This window comes from Haliotis rubra, unplaced genomic scaffold (genome assembly GCF_003918875.1).
Source record: "Haliotis rubra isolate DU_JTF1 unplaced genomic scaffold, ASM391887v1 Scf78, whole genome shotgun sequence".
NCBI lineage: Eukaryota > Metazoa > Mollusca > Gastropoda > Lepetellida > Haliotidae > Haliotis > Haliotis rubra.
In genome coordinates this window covers 389,430-403,986 of record NW_025767501.1, presented here as the reverse complement: position 1 = coordinate 403,986, position 14,557 = coordinate 389,430, and the positions used below count along the sequence as shown (strand labels likewise).

The 14,557-nt window shown below is 39.0% G+C and overlaps 1 protein-coding gene across 2 annotated transcripts in view; it reads left to right on the top strand.

Moving 5' to 3' along the window:
- LOC124260854 (zinc finger CCCH domain-containing protein 10-like) overlaps positions 1 to 14,557 on the top strand; it is a 292,806-nt gene that overhangs the window by 34,484 nt on the left and 243,765 nt on the right. The window lies entirely within an intron of this gene.

The window sequence follows — 14,557 nt, the reverse complement described above, 5'->3', positions numbered from 1 at the left end:
ACAACCTTTCAACATGTATGAGTGTACAAGATACATGTATCTACAAGTTTACAGGCAAAAGTGACAGTTGGCTAATGACATCGATGGAAACATGTCACAGATCTTAAACAGAAAGCCTTATCATGATTAGCTGGGACATGGGACTGTTGTTGTGCACAGTTTACATACCTATTGTAATGACATCTAGTACATATGGTTGGCTAATGACATTGATGGGGTAGCCTTAAACTGAGTGGTTAAAGCATTGGTGCTCGTTTACACACCTATTGTAATGACATCTAGACCGGGTTCGAATCCCCACATGGGTACAATGTGTGAAGCCCATTTCTGGTGTCCCCCGCCGTGATGTTGCTGGAATATTGCTAAAAGTGGCGTAAAAACATACTCAGTCAGTCAGTCTATTACATATCTTCACTTAAAACTATTAACAATATCTAAAGGGGTACATTACATAAAATAGTCTTGATTCATAACATATTCCTTCACATTTTAGTGTATTAACACTCATTATAAACAGTTTTTATGTCAACATCTGTTCCATTTATCATTGAGACTCTTTGGACTGCTTCAGTGGTGTAGTGGTTAGAACATCCGCCTGGAAGGCGGAATGTCAAGGTTACATCCCTGGCCGCGTCATACCAAAAGACTTCAAAATATGGTACTTGGTGGTCCCTGCCTAGTTGTTAGTCTAGTCCCTGCCTGGCGCTCGGTATTAATGGGTACAACAAGAACTGGTCGGCTCGGAGTCAGTATGATGTATCAGAGTGGGCCAGCACCATAAAAAAACAACAAACAGCTTAATTAAAGCACAAGTCTGGGGTTACTAGTACAAGCAGCCACACATACACACACATGCATATCGTCATATGAGCGAAATATTCTTACGTACGACGTTAAACCCCATTTCACCTCACCTGAAGATGCTTTGCTAGGGGATGGGTGTGGGTCATAAATTACTCCATGTACAGCAGTCATTTTAAACCATTATCATGTATACATTACATTAACCTTTACAACAGTTTACTGGGAGATGTCTTTCATAAATGTTACTGTGTCTTGCTAGTATATATAATACAGTTATATGAACGTTTATTACATAATTTCCCTCAGTCATGAAACATCTGTCAAAACTTTTATTGCATTGCACAATTTACATATTTTGAGTGCACAGCAATAAGATGAACTCTTTAGGCTGCTGGTCATAAAAGTCCTCTGTATTCTCTTCAATATAAATGATTTTCATGTTTTACAGTGACATCCTTGCAGAATTTTTTCTTAAACCCAAAATGTCCTGAAGTTCTTTAATTACCATTTTCTGTAATTAACCTTTGGTTGGAGTAAATGTACGACAGACAGTACAGAATAATTAGCATTTACTGCTGTGTACATTCATCTCCACCCATTGAAGCAAACTCACTGAACCATGCAACTGGCACCATTCTTTTCATTTTTTAAAGTCATACTGTTTGTAGAAGAAAAAAATAATTACAACTTGTGAACAAATAATTTCTTTTTATGAAAAAAATAAGAACCACCTTCAAAACCTGTATAAAGGTTTTTTTCTGTTTATTTTATTCAGCTGACAGTTGCCAGACTATATATGCTGTAAGTGACTTGTATTCTGTTATTATTACTAAGAATGTTTGAGATATGAGAACATACTTTTGATTTAAAATCATAATGCACATATATTTTAAGAATGATTACAAATGAGTTAGGATCAATGAAACATGCTTTTACTCAGTAAGTTGATAACTGGTCAGCACTTTCTGGAGCACATGTTGCTACTCCTCAATACAAGCAGATGAATGGACATTTATAACCTTGTAGTGATGCGAATCATGGTGTGTTAGTGAAGGTAACGAACATTCCCTTCCTGAATAGGACAGGTCAGCTTAATTACAACAGGTGCACTGCTTAGACAAATGTCTTACCTTGAATAACAATGTATGACTCACACCTGTCTGCCATAATGACAATCCTTAAACCCACTCTAGTTGTGCACATGTCTTTGTATCCTTATTGGGCAGATCGATGCTCATGCTGTTGATCACTGGATTGTCTGGTCCAGACTCGATTATTTACAGACCACAACCATGCAGCTGGAATATTGCTGAGTGCAGCGTAAAACTAAACTCACTCACTCACTTTAGTTGTGTACACCAGGGATGTACCCCTAGTCCATTACTGTTTTTCATTTATGTAAAAGAATGTGATGGGCAATTTGTATGTAATGGAGTTCCTTATTGCCATGGAAATGTTGAACAATATTACCTTGTTGTTTGCTGATTGTATCCTTTACCTGATTCTGTTTTACATTTATTTCCTGTATACTGAAATAAATGAGGAATGTATGTAAATGTTATAAATGTAACAAGAACAACCTGATGTAGGATAAATGGAGAATAGCGGAATATGTTTGTCCAGGTGGGAACTTTGGACCTACAACAATATAGTATTCAACACTGTAAATGCATAGTGTCACTAATGTTTTCTCTAAAGTGCTTATTGTCAAAGCTGGTCAAATGTTTGCTGAAAAAGCAAAGAAAGCTTTGTTTCTGATGAGGTCATTTAGGAAGAAAAACAATATTTATTTTTTTTATGTTGCTTTTGAAATATTTGATAGAAAAATTGTACTATGGTAACAAATGGAAGTGAAAATAGGTTTTTTAAAGAAGTAAACAAGATTAAATGTGTTCACAGAATGTTCTGTCAATATGTAGTATGTATAAGTTATAGATTATGAAATGCAGACGTCTTGAATCTTCAATGTACTATGAAATACAATTCTCTACAATATCAGGTAAATCTCACGTGTCATGAATTACTTGTCATGCCACTTTGTGGCTTTGTTGATCATCCCATGTCCTGGTTGATAATCTCATGCCCTGGTTAATCATCTCATGTCTTGGTTGATCATCTCATGTCCTGGTTAATCATCTCATGTCTTGGTTGATCATCTCATGCCCTGGTTGATAATCTCATGTCTTGGTTGATCATCTCATGCCCTGGTTGATAATCTCATGTCTTGGTTGATCATCTCATACCTGGTTAATCATCTCATGTCTTGGTTGATCATCTCATACCTGGTTAATCATCTCATGTCTTGGTTGATCATCATACCTGGGTTGATCATCTCATGTCTTGGTTGATCATCTCATACCTGGTTAATCATCTCCTGGTTGAATCTCATCTCATGTCTCATGCCCTGGTTGATCATCTCATGCCCTGGTTGATCATTTCATGCCCTGGTTAATCATCTCATGCCTTGGTTGATCATCTCATACCTGGGTTGATCATCTCATGTCTTGGTTGATCATCTCATGCCCTGGTTAATCATCTCATGCCTTGGTTGATCATCTCATGTCCTGGTTGATAATCTCATGCCCTGGTTAATCATCACATGTCTTGGTTGATCATCTCATGCCCTGGTTAATCATCTCATGCCCTGGTTGATCATCTCATGCCCTGGTTGATCATTTCATACCTGGTTGATCATTTCATGTCTTGGTTGATCATCTCATGCCCTGGTTGATCATCTAATGCCCTGGTTGATCATCTCATGCCTGGGTTGATCATCTCATACCTGGGTTGATCATCTCATGTCTTGGTTGATCATCTCATGCCCTGGTTAGTCATCTCATGTCCTGGTTGATAATCTCATGCGCTGGTTGATCATCTCATGCCTTGGTTGATCATCTCATACCTGGGTTGATCATCTCATGCCCTGGTTGATCATTTCATACCTGGGATGATGATCTCATGCCTGGGTTGATCATCACACGCCTTGGTTGATCATCTCATGCCTTGGTTGATCATCTCATGTCTTGGTTGATCATCTCATACCTGGGTTGATCATCTCATGTCCTGGTTGATCATCTCATTCTGGTTGATCGTCTCATGCCTGGGTTGATCATCTCATGTCTGGGTTGATCATCTCATGCCTGGGTTGATCATCTCATGCCGTGGTTGACTGGATGGCTCCATACCTGGGTTGATCATCTCATGCCCTGGTTGACTGGATGGCTCCATACCTGGGTTGATCATCTCATGCCGTGGTTGACTGGATGGCTCCATACCTGGGTTGATCATCTCATGCGCTGGTTGACTGGATGGCTCCATACCTGGGTTGATCATCTCATGCCCTGGTTGATCATCGCATGCCCTGGTTGATCATCTCATGCCTGGGTTGATCATATCATACCTGGGTTGATCATCTCATGCCTTTGTTGATCATATCATACCTGGGTTGATCATCTCATGTCCTGGTTGACTGGATGGCTCCATACCTGGGTTGATCATCTCATGTCCTGGTTGACTGGATGGTTCCATACCTGGGTTGATCATCTCATGCCCTGGTTGATCATCGCATGCCCTGGTTGATCATCTCATGCCTGGGTTGATCATATCATGTCCTGGTTGACTGGATGGCTCCATACCTGGGTTGATCATCTCATGTCCTGGTTGACTGGATGGCTCCATACCAGACCCTTTGGATCGCTGCTCACAGCATCAATCACATGTTGTCTGACATGACGGACACGACTATTTATACGTTGGCCCAGTAGACCTGGAAAGAGTATGGTTTTATGGCACTTTTAGTAAGATTCTAGAATATTCAATGTCATGGCGGTGAACATGAGAAATTAGCTTTAGACATTGTACCCATTCATGCTGGGAATCAAACCCTGGTCTCCATGTAATGAGTGAATGCTTTAACCACTGTGCTACCCTACTGGCCCTTTATAGCTGGTATACTGCTATGTGCAAACTCAGCAAACAAACGGGCAATCAAACACATCGGACCAAAAGAAACTCTAATGATTGTTGTTGATATTTATTTGATGGATGTGGAGCTAGCAAAACATGTCCGTCTTGGTTTTCTGATGCACGATTACTTTGTCTGTCTTTTATATTAGCAGTCATGATGATTTCCACGAGTCTCGGCTACCTTTATTACAGGAAGATTCACTGGTGACATATAACTGCTCTTGGTTTCAAAGACGTACTTATCTGTCTCCTGTCTGTTGGTGAGACAAAAACAGTCTGTACAGTCATGTAGGACGTCTTATTAACAATATCACGCAATGAAGGAAGTCACTGTGGGCAAGACAATCAGTATTGAAGTCTTTGTATCCAATTTCTTGTGTCTGGTAAATCTCACTTAATTTTTGGTGAAAATGTCAAAAGACATATGGCTGTATTTGGCACGGTGTGGTTTCCCTGCTTTTAACTCTTTGGCTTTATTGTCATTTATAGATAGAAAAAAATGTTTCAGACATATTGTTCAGAAGATTTATTTTTGTCCTTTAGCCGTAACAGGAAATCGGAAAACTTTCATTTCAAGATGGTAAGTTGTAATTTGGATGGATTTTTGTGTAGATTGTGGTTCTGTGCTTCTGTGTTTGTTGTTTAATGTGCCAAGCAACATTATATGATCTTTATGAAATATGAAGTCAAATCTTGACCAGACAAATCAGGGACTGTCAAGGTCCAGGTACAGTGCCGTGCTGGGACTAAGCACGCAGTACATTCATCCCCCTTTACTGACAATCACTGGTCCTTGAGGGGTCAACTCGGACCTGTACTTCTAATGGGTTTGTAACTTATGGGAAAACCAATGATGAAGCATATACTATATTTAGATTGTGTATACAGTATCCTCATTGTATTACTTCAAAATGGCCTCCATGGCTGAGCTAATTGCTCACCAAGGCCGGGTTGCATAATTACTTGCTTAAGGCATCCACTGTCCAAGATGGGGGAATAGAATTTTAAATTTTATAGAAAAAGCTGTTTTTTATTTCCTTTGAGCCTGTTAACTCATTTCCTTACTAAACAATTTAAAGGTTCAAAGGAATTCAAAATTGGAAGGAAAGTAACACTTTTTAACCAACAAATGATGTTTCACTAAATTTGCAAAAAACTGTTTTGGACTTTTAACAATATTAAAAAATGTTTTTCTTTAAACCAAATAAAAAGTTGCATGAAGGGATGTAGTCTTTCAGTACACAGACCATCCACACCTAAATTGCTTTGCCTAGTTTATTAATGTCAGTGCCACCTTTCCCTAATTATGAGAATTTAGAAAAATATTTTGAATATACAATAAGTCTTTATACAAACCATTAATGTTAATAAGATGAATGTAAAAAGTCTTGTATAATCGCAAACACGATTACAAACAGGAACACTAAACTCATGTGGACACTTTGATTTAAGTTACAAAATATCTTTTAAAGTAACTAATCTGCAAGTCAAAAGAATGAACTGTTCAACAGGTTGTGTGAGGAATGTCATCTTGCAAGTTAATGAGAACTTCAACACCTGCAAACATCTCTGAAGTCATGTACCAGAACTAATGGTGACCAGTCATTCCAACATTCCAATGGTTAATAAGTCATATACCAGAACTAATGGTGACCTGTCATTCCAACATACCAACAGTTCCGAAGTCATGTACCAGAACTAATGGTGACCAATCATTCCAACATACCAATGGTTAATAAGTCATATACCAGAACTAATGGTGACCTGTCATTCCAACATACCAACAGTTACCGACCAATCATTCCAACATACCAAAGGTTAAGTCATGTACCAGAACTAATGGTGACCAATCATTCCAACATACCAATGGTTAATAAGTCATATACCAGAACTAATGGTGACCAGTCATTCCAACATACCAACAGTTCCGAAGTCATGTACCAGAACTAATGGTGATTAATAAGTCATATACCACCAGTCATTCCAACATACCAACAGTTCCTAAGTCATATACCAGAACTAATGGTGACCAATCATTCCAACATACCAATGGTTGACCAATCATTCCAACATACCAATGGTTAATAAGTCATATACCAGAACTAATGGTGACCAATCATTCCCACATACCAACAGTTCCTAAGTCATATACTAGAACTAATGGTGACCAGTCATTCCAACATACCAACAGTTCCTAAGTCATGTACCAGAACTAATGGTGACCAATCATTCCAACATACCAACAGTTCCTAAGTCATGTACCAGAACTAATGGGGACCAATCATTCCAACATACCAATGGTTAATAAGTCATGTACCAGAACTAATAGTGACCTGTGATTCCAGCATACCAACAGTTCCTAAGTCATGTACCAGAACTAATGGTGACCTGTCATTCCAACATTCCAATGGTTCAGAAGTCATATCCCAGACTGACTGACTGACTGAGTTTGGTTTTACGCCACTTTTAGCAATATTCCAGCAATATCACGGTGGGGACACCAGAAATGGGCTTCACTCATTGTGCCCATGTGGGGATTCGAACCCGGGTCTTCGGCGTGACGAGCCAACGCTTTAACCACTAGACTACCCCACCGCCCCTCATATACCAGAACTAATGGTGACTTGTCATTCCAACATACCAACAGTTCCTAAGTCATGTACCAGAACTAATGGTGACCAATCATTCCAACATTCCAATGGTTCTGAAGTCATATACCAGAACTAATGGTGACCAATCATTCCAACATACCAACAGTTCCTAAGTCATGTACCAGAACTAATGGTGACCAATCATTCCAACATACCAATGGTTCATAAGTCACATACCTGAACAATGGTGACCAATCATTCCAACATACCAACAGTCAGTCATACCAGAACTAATGGTGACCAATCATTCCAACATACCAATGGTTAATAAGTCATATACCAGAACTAATGGTGACAATCATTCCAATCATTACCAACATTGACCAAATGGTCCAATGGTTCTGAAGTCATGTACCTGAACTAATGGTGACCAATCATTCCAACTTTCCAATGGTTCTGAAGTCATGTACCAGAAATAATGGTGACCAATCATTCCAACATTCCAATGGTTCTGAAGTCATGTACCTGAACTAATGGTGACCAATCATTCAAACATTCCAATAGTTCTGAAGTCATGTACCAGAACTAATGGTGACCAATCATTCCAACATACCAATGGTTCTGAAGTCATGTACCTGAACTAATGGTGACCAATCATTCCAACATTCCAATAGTTCTGAAGTCATGTACCAGAACTAATGGTGACCAATCATTCCAACATTCCAATAGTTCTGAAGTCATGTACCAGAACTAATGGTGACCAGTCATTCCAACATTCCAATAGTTCTGAAGTCATGTACCAGAACTAATGGTGACCAGTCATTCCAACTTTCCAATGGTTACTAAGTCCTCATGAACCAGAACTAATGGTGGCCAATCATTCCAACATTCCAATGGTTCTGAAGTCATGTACCAGAACTAATGGTGACCAGTCATTCCAACATTCCAATGGTTCTGAAGTCATGTACCAAGACTAATGGTGACCAATCATTCAAACATTCCAATGGTTCTGAAGTCATGAATTAGAACTAATGGTGACCAATCATTCCAACATTCCAATGGTTCCTAAGTCATGAACCAGAACTAACTGCCTCATCATGGAAACCTCTGACATACCTCTTTTGGTCTGAACTCATTTGAGCAGCTTTTATTTGCAAAAGGCTCAATAAAATAATATTTTAATGTAATAAATTCCTCAGGTGTGGCAGTTGTCACCTGGTGCCTTGTACTTCATGTTTGTTTTGCTCTGACTCATGCACACATGTTCATCATGATTCAGATAAACTCTTTGGTATGCCCTTTTTGTTTGGTAATTATTACATGTTACAGCTGTCTACGTGACAAATTATACAGTTCTGGTCAATTATATACTTCTTACAGGCATGTAATGAACAGTTCATGAACATGTCTAATTGTCCCTTGCAATACCTCATTAATGAGGGTATGCTGGTATCAATGCATAACTTTATGTTGCAAACAAACATTTTTACATCACAGATACTAATAAGTTATTTCAGGATGAGATATTTTTCAAAATTCATTGGATTTCAAAATGTTCTCATTATATGCTGTATTTTTGCATGTAGCTACACAAATTATGAATTCATCGTAGCAGTGAAGGGTTACTTTTTTTCAGAGATCCTATTCTTGTCATAAGTGTCAAATTCCCTAGTAAAGTGGCTTCTTGGTACTGAGTTTCATGAATTCAAGAAGGTTCTTGTACATCATTAGTCCCTTGTCGCCAGGGAGTCATTACCACTTGTAACTTGTCACCAGGATTTCTCTATCATAGAGACATGTGATACAGTATGAAGTTGATATATTTTTACAGGGCTTACTTGTTTCCAAATCCACAGTGACGATGGTGGTGAATTGTAGAAGAAACATACATTGTGAGTTGAGTTGGGCTTTACGTCACATCGGCAGTATTCCAGCCATATAGTGACGAGAACAAGTCAGCATTAATAAACATTGTAATCATTGTAATCATGTAATGGGTAATGACTCATGTAACAGTAAATAGTGAGTGTGTGAGTGAGTTGTGTTACAGCTTTCAAACAAAAGCCCAGTTATATCGTGGCATGTCATTGGGCGGTGGGGTGGCCTAGTGGTTAAAGCGTTCGCCCTTCACTCGAAAACCTAGGTTTGATTCCCCACATGCGTAAAATGTTTGAAGCCCATTTCTAGTGTCCCTGCTGTGACATTGCTGGAATATTGCTAAAAGTGGCGTAAAACTAAACTCACTCACTCATGTGGGAGGAAGGACTAAAGAGATGCAGGTCTCCGACATTTACTGTTTTGGCAAAACCCATGAAAATAGGTACGCTGCTGACAATCTTGGAAACATAATTTGAGAGAACCAGGATTTGGTGGATGACTGAGGTGCCCAAGAGAACCAGGATTTGGTGGATGACTGAGGAGCCCAAGAGAACCAGGATTTGGTGGATGACTGAGGTGCCCAAGAGAACCAGGATTTGGTGGATGACTGAGGTGCCCCCCAAGAGAACCAGGATTTGGTGGATGACTGAGGTGCCCAAGAGAACCAGGATTTGGTGGATGACTGAGGTGCCCAAGAGAACCAGGATTTGGTGGATGACTGAGGTGCCCAAGAGAACCAGGATTTGGTGGATGACTGAGGTGCCCCCCAAGAGAACCAGGATTTGGTGGAAGACTGAGGTGCCCAAGAGAACCAGGATTTGGTGCATGACTGAGGAGCCCAAGAGAACCAGGATTTGGTGGATGACTGAGGTGCCCAAGAGAACCAGGATTTGGTGGATGACTGAGGTGCCCAAGAGAACCAGGACTTGGTGGATGACTGAGGTGCCCAAGAGAACCAGGATTTGGTGGATGACTGAGGTGCCCAAGAGAATGAACTTCACAGCAAAATATGGCACCTTAGACAGCAGGGTCAGCTGTGCCTCCAAACTGAAAATAGAACTGTAACCATGGTGATGAATGTAGTAAGGTTGGTGTATCATACACAAATTGTTACACAGAACCCTGACTCGAGCTGTACAAGATGTGTTCCATTATCAAGGGGAATAACAGTAGCCCAACCAAGACAGTGTAGTAGGTTTATGAGTTAAGTGTAGTGTTTTATTCAGTATGTAGCAACAGGCCCATACACAATTTAACACATATTTACAGAATTTTCCGATTCGCTGTTTCTTTTGTGAACATATTTGTCAACTGATGCGTTTCATAAGTATTTACATAAATTTATTTACAGTGATTCATCGTTTGAACATGAAAGGGATTTGAACTTAAATGTTATTATGGCAATACAGTATGGAGGGTAAATATTTGAATCTTGAATTGTTATAATAGGAACAAACCAAAATAAAATAATGCTGAACTTCTGTGTAAAATAATGAGAAAAAATCCAGAGATCTTGTCTCCCAGCCGACAGAATATCATATTTTAGTGGTGATACAGATGTGCTTGTCACTCTCAACTCTACTTGTTGTGTTTCATAATGATATCTGACCTCCCAGTGCCATATTTGTATCATGTCACATGTCACTAAGTGTTGTCATGTATGGAAATTCAGTGAGCCATGACACATAAGTCTAACAGTTTACAGTGTAAAATATTCATAGAAATGTTCTCATTTCTGTTTATACATATTTTGATTCAGCCCAAAGACAGCAACACTAAAACTTGGATGTTTATAGTATGTCTTCTTGTACTATGTTTGGAGTGGAAGGAAAGTGCTTCCAATATCAGCCTTTTTATTGAGATGATGGTCTATTGAATGCAGAATTACTCTGAACAACTAACAGACTCTGCCCTGTTTTCAAGAGAATATATGAATTATTGCAGGATTGTAAGGTGGATTATGTTGGATTACTATTCAGACGTGTGGGATGTAATGGTTTAGTAGGTAATAAACCATTCAGTTAATGCCTATTACAGGTTGGGTGTGTTCTCCAAGTGTCACCTTAGTAGTGTTTAGGGAAGATGTATGAAGTATTAAGTAGTGGTTAGGAGAGTTGTTTGTAGCATCATAGCACATCTGTTTATATTTCGGTTGATCGTTGACTGACCAGAATATATAAAGAAGCTGAAAAACAATCTTAAAAAATATTTAGATTAGTCAGAACCAATTATATTTGCATTACCAGATTACTGTTCTGGTAATGCAAAATGTTGTGTATGTTAGTTTTAAAAAGAATTTACCTAAAATATCCAAGCTGTAAGGTAAGCAGAAAAATACCTATACCATTAAAATATTGTGGCCTTATGCAACATTTCTGTAAGTAACCTCAAGTTTGTAATATTTCTAGTTGGTTTCATACTTTGATGTAAAGAAGGTATGAATGAATGCACTTTAAATCATTCCTCTCTTACCTGTAACACTAGGACATATGTGTTGTTTTTAAAACATTCTATCTTTATTTGGCTGTTATGTTTTACTCCTAATGCTTATATAATATATCTTTGGCTGTGTAGATGTTTTTGATATTGCCAAATGAAGCAAGTGTAGTTTTGACATATATGTTCCTTCTTCTGATAAAAGCTTTTTCTTAACTCATTAGGATTTTAGAGTTCGTCTTCAGTATGTATATACAGGATTTCTTGTTCACAGTTCAAAAATATGTTTGTATAGAGTTAGTTGAACACACCATTATAATACTGATGTATCATTTTAGTCATCGCTTTAACTGGTCCCAAATATGTTCTGTTAAATACAGATAAATACCTGAACTAATCCTCAGTCCGGTGGTGCTGCCTTTGAATGGATATAATATGAGGGTGAGAGAGTTTGGTTTAACGCTGCCTTAAATATCAGGGAGGGACACCAGAAATGGGACTCACGCATGGTACCCATGTTGGGAATTGAACCTGGGGTTTCAGCATGGCGAGCGAACACTTTAACCATCAGGCTACCGACCACCCTATAGTATGAGGGTTGTCTGTATTTAACTGAATGAAAGTGCTTTGATTGGCTGGATTTCTACAGTGTTATGGTACAGAGATAGACGATAATGTCCCTTACTAACCTCCTGGTTGCTTGTCACAAGAGGTGAGTGAGTATGGTTTTATGCCATTTTTAGCAATATCCCAGCAATATCATGGCTGAGGACACCAGAAATAGGCTTCACACATGGTACCCAACAGGGTCATTGGCGTGATGAGCGAACGTTTTAACCACTAGGCTCTCTCCTACCCCAATAACAGGTGGCTGACTTGGTACCATATAAGGGTTCTAGGTTTGAACTGGTCCCAGCAACCTGTGCTGGGAACTTATACACTAACGGTATCAGGTGGTCAGGCTCGCTGACTTGGTTGACACATGTCATCGTATTCCAGTTGCATAGATTGATGCTCATGCGGTTGATCACTAGATTGTCTGGTCCAGACTTGCCCCCATATAGCTGGAATACTGCTGAGTGTTGGATTAAACAGCAAACAACAACACTCTAAATATGAATCACTGGATTGTCTGGTCCAGACTTGCCCCCATATAGCTGGAATACTGCTGAGTGTTGGATTAAACAGCAAACAACAACACTATTACTATGAATCACTGGATTGTCTGGTCCAGACTTCCTTGTGTAAAGGCTGCCATCATATAGATGTATGATGACAAGCAGTGAACCACGTCCCCAGACCACCTCATCCACTGAGTCACCTCGTACAACAAGCACTTGTTCCTGTAAGTCGGAGTGCAAGGAGGGTGTAAGTAAGGCAAGGAAAACATAAAACCCTCCTCTACAACTGACCCATATAGCGGCAGTAATCAACATTACTTGTGTTTTATTAAGACTGGGGATAAAAAAGACAGGTTCTTCTGTCAGCCTTGAACTTTTGTCTAAGGAATGTAAGCAGACGAGAATGGGAGTAGTGGAGTCTCCATGGGATCGCTGATCAGCGGTGACATTTATGGTTTTGTCACAGGACTAGTGGAACCAGCTTGACCTTTACCATGCCATTCAGAATCGTGATTACAGTTTTACTAAGGGAACTTCTTGAAATTTAACCAAAATATGGCACCAAAATTCTACATAATTTGTATTTTTATTATTTATTTATTTTAATTTAATTTGTTTTCCCTGACTCTCTGTTACAGTGGTTTGCTTCTAGAATGGGAAAAGATGTTTTAAAATTTATTTTGAACCCATTTACAAATGTGCTTTGGTGATTATATCACTCATTGTTATAATAATTAAAGAATAAAATTAACATTATCAAAATGTAAATTGGCTGCAAAGAGTGATATGATTCATGATTCTTTGTTTGTTATAAATTATGTTCTTGAACTGAGATGTTAAACAACAATTCTAGCACGACATTGTGTGATACTCGATTCTGATTGGCTGAGACCTCATCAAAACGGTACTTAAATGGCAGTTTAAGACCGCTAATTAAAGTGACCGATTCACCGCGTATGAATACAACGAACTCGTTGACCCTATTGTTTGTAAACACACATGTCTGACATCGGCAATTTCTACCTCGGCAGCATCTTTGGTGTTTTTTAAGTAAAAAGCGAATGGTTTGAAGAAGAATTTCTTGACCCTAATCCCAGAGAAGAAACTACGAAGCTGGAAAATCCGTCAGCAGCGTAAAAGCGGCAGTATATTCAAAGCGGGTCCAGATCTACGTGTGTTGACGTCGACAACACACGTCGGCCCACACGTCCTAACCTGACTGCTTCCGTCCCGGCCGTTATGCCCAGTCCTTCCACTTCTACTGTCCATGTATCCCACATAAAACGTGGCATGTCAGGTCTTTTCCAAATTGGAAATAGTAGGGTGGTTATCAACAATTATTTCCGTGAATAAAGTTAGAGGCGACTAAACTTAGCGAGTTCACGGCTTGCATGTGGGCGAGTCGATTGTCATACAGTAGGGGAGATCAATTATTCGCTTGAGAAAAATCAAATAATTGTACTTGCTCACAGTATAAACTGTATTTTTATTTATTTATGTATGCTACTTGTTACAAATACAAGCATACTGGTTCCTGAAATATAGCATTTATGTTGTTGAAAATGTCTTATTTTGTTCATTACACAACCTGTCCCTCAACGGGACAGTTCCAAAGCGATTTCCAGGAAAAAGGCCCCTTTGAGCCTTGTGTTCCTGCTGCCAAACAGTTCGGTTTTAAAACGCTTATCAGTCGTGCTAGAATGAAGATAAAGCTACTCTGTTTTCAATTTAAAGTTTTCAACTCTGTTTTTAATTTAAAAC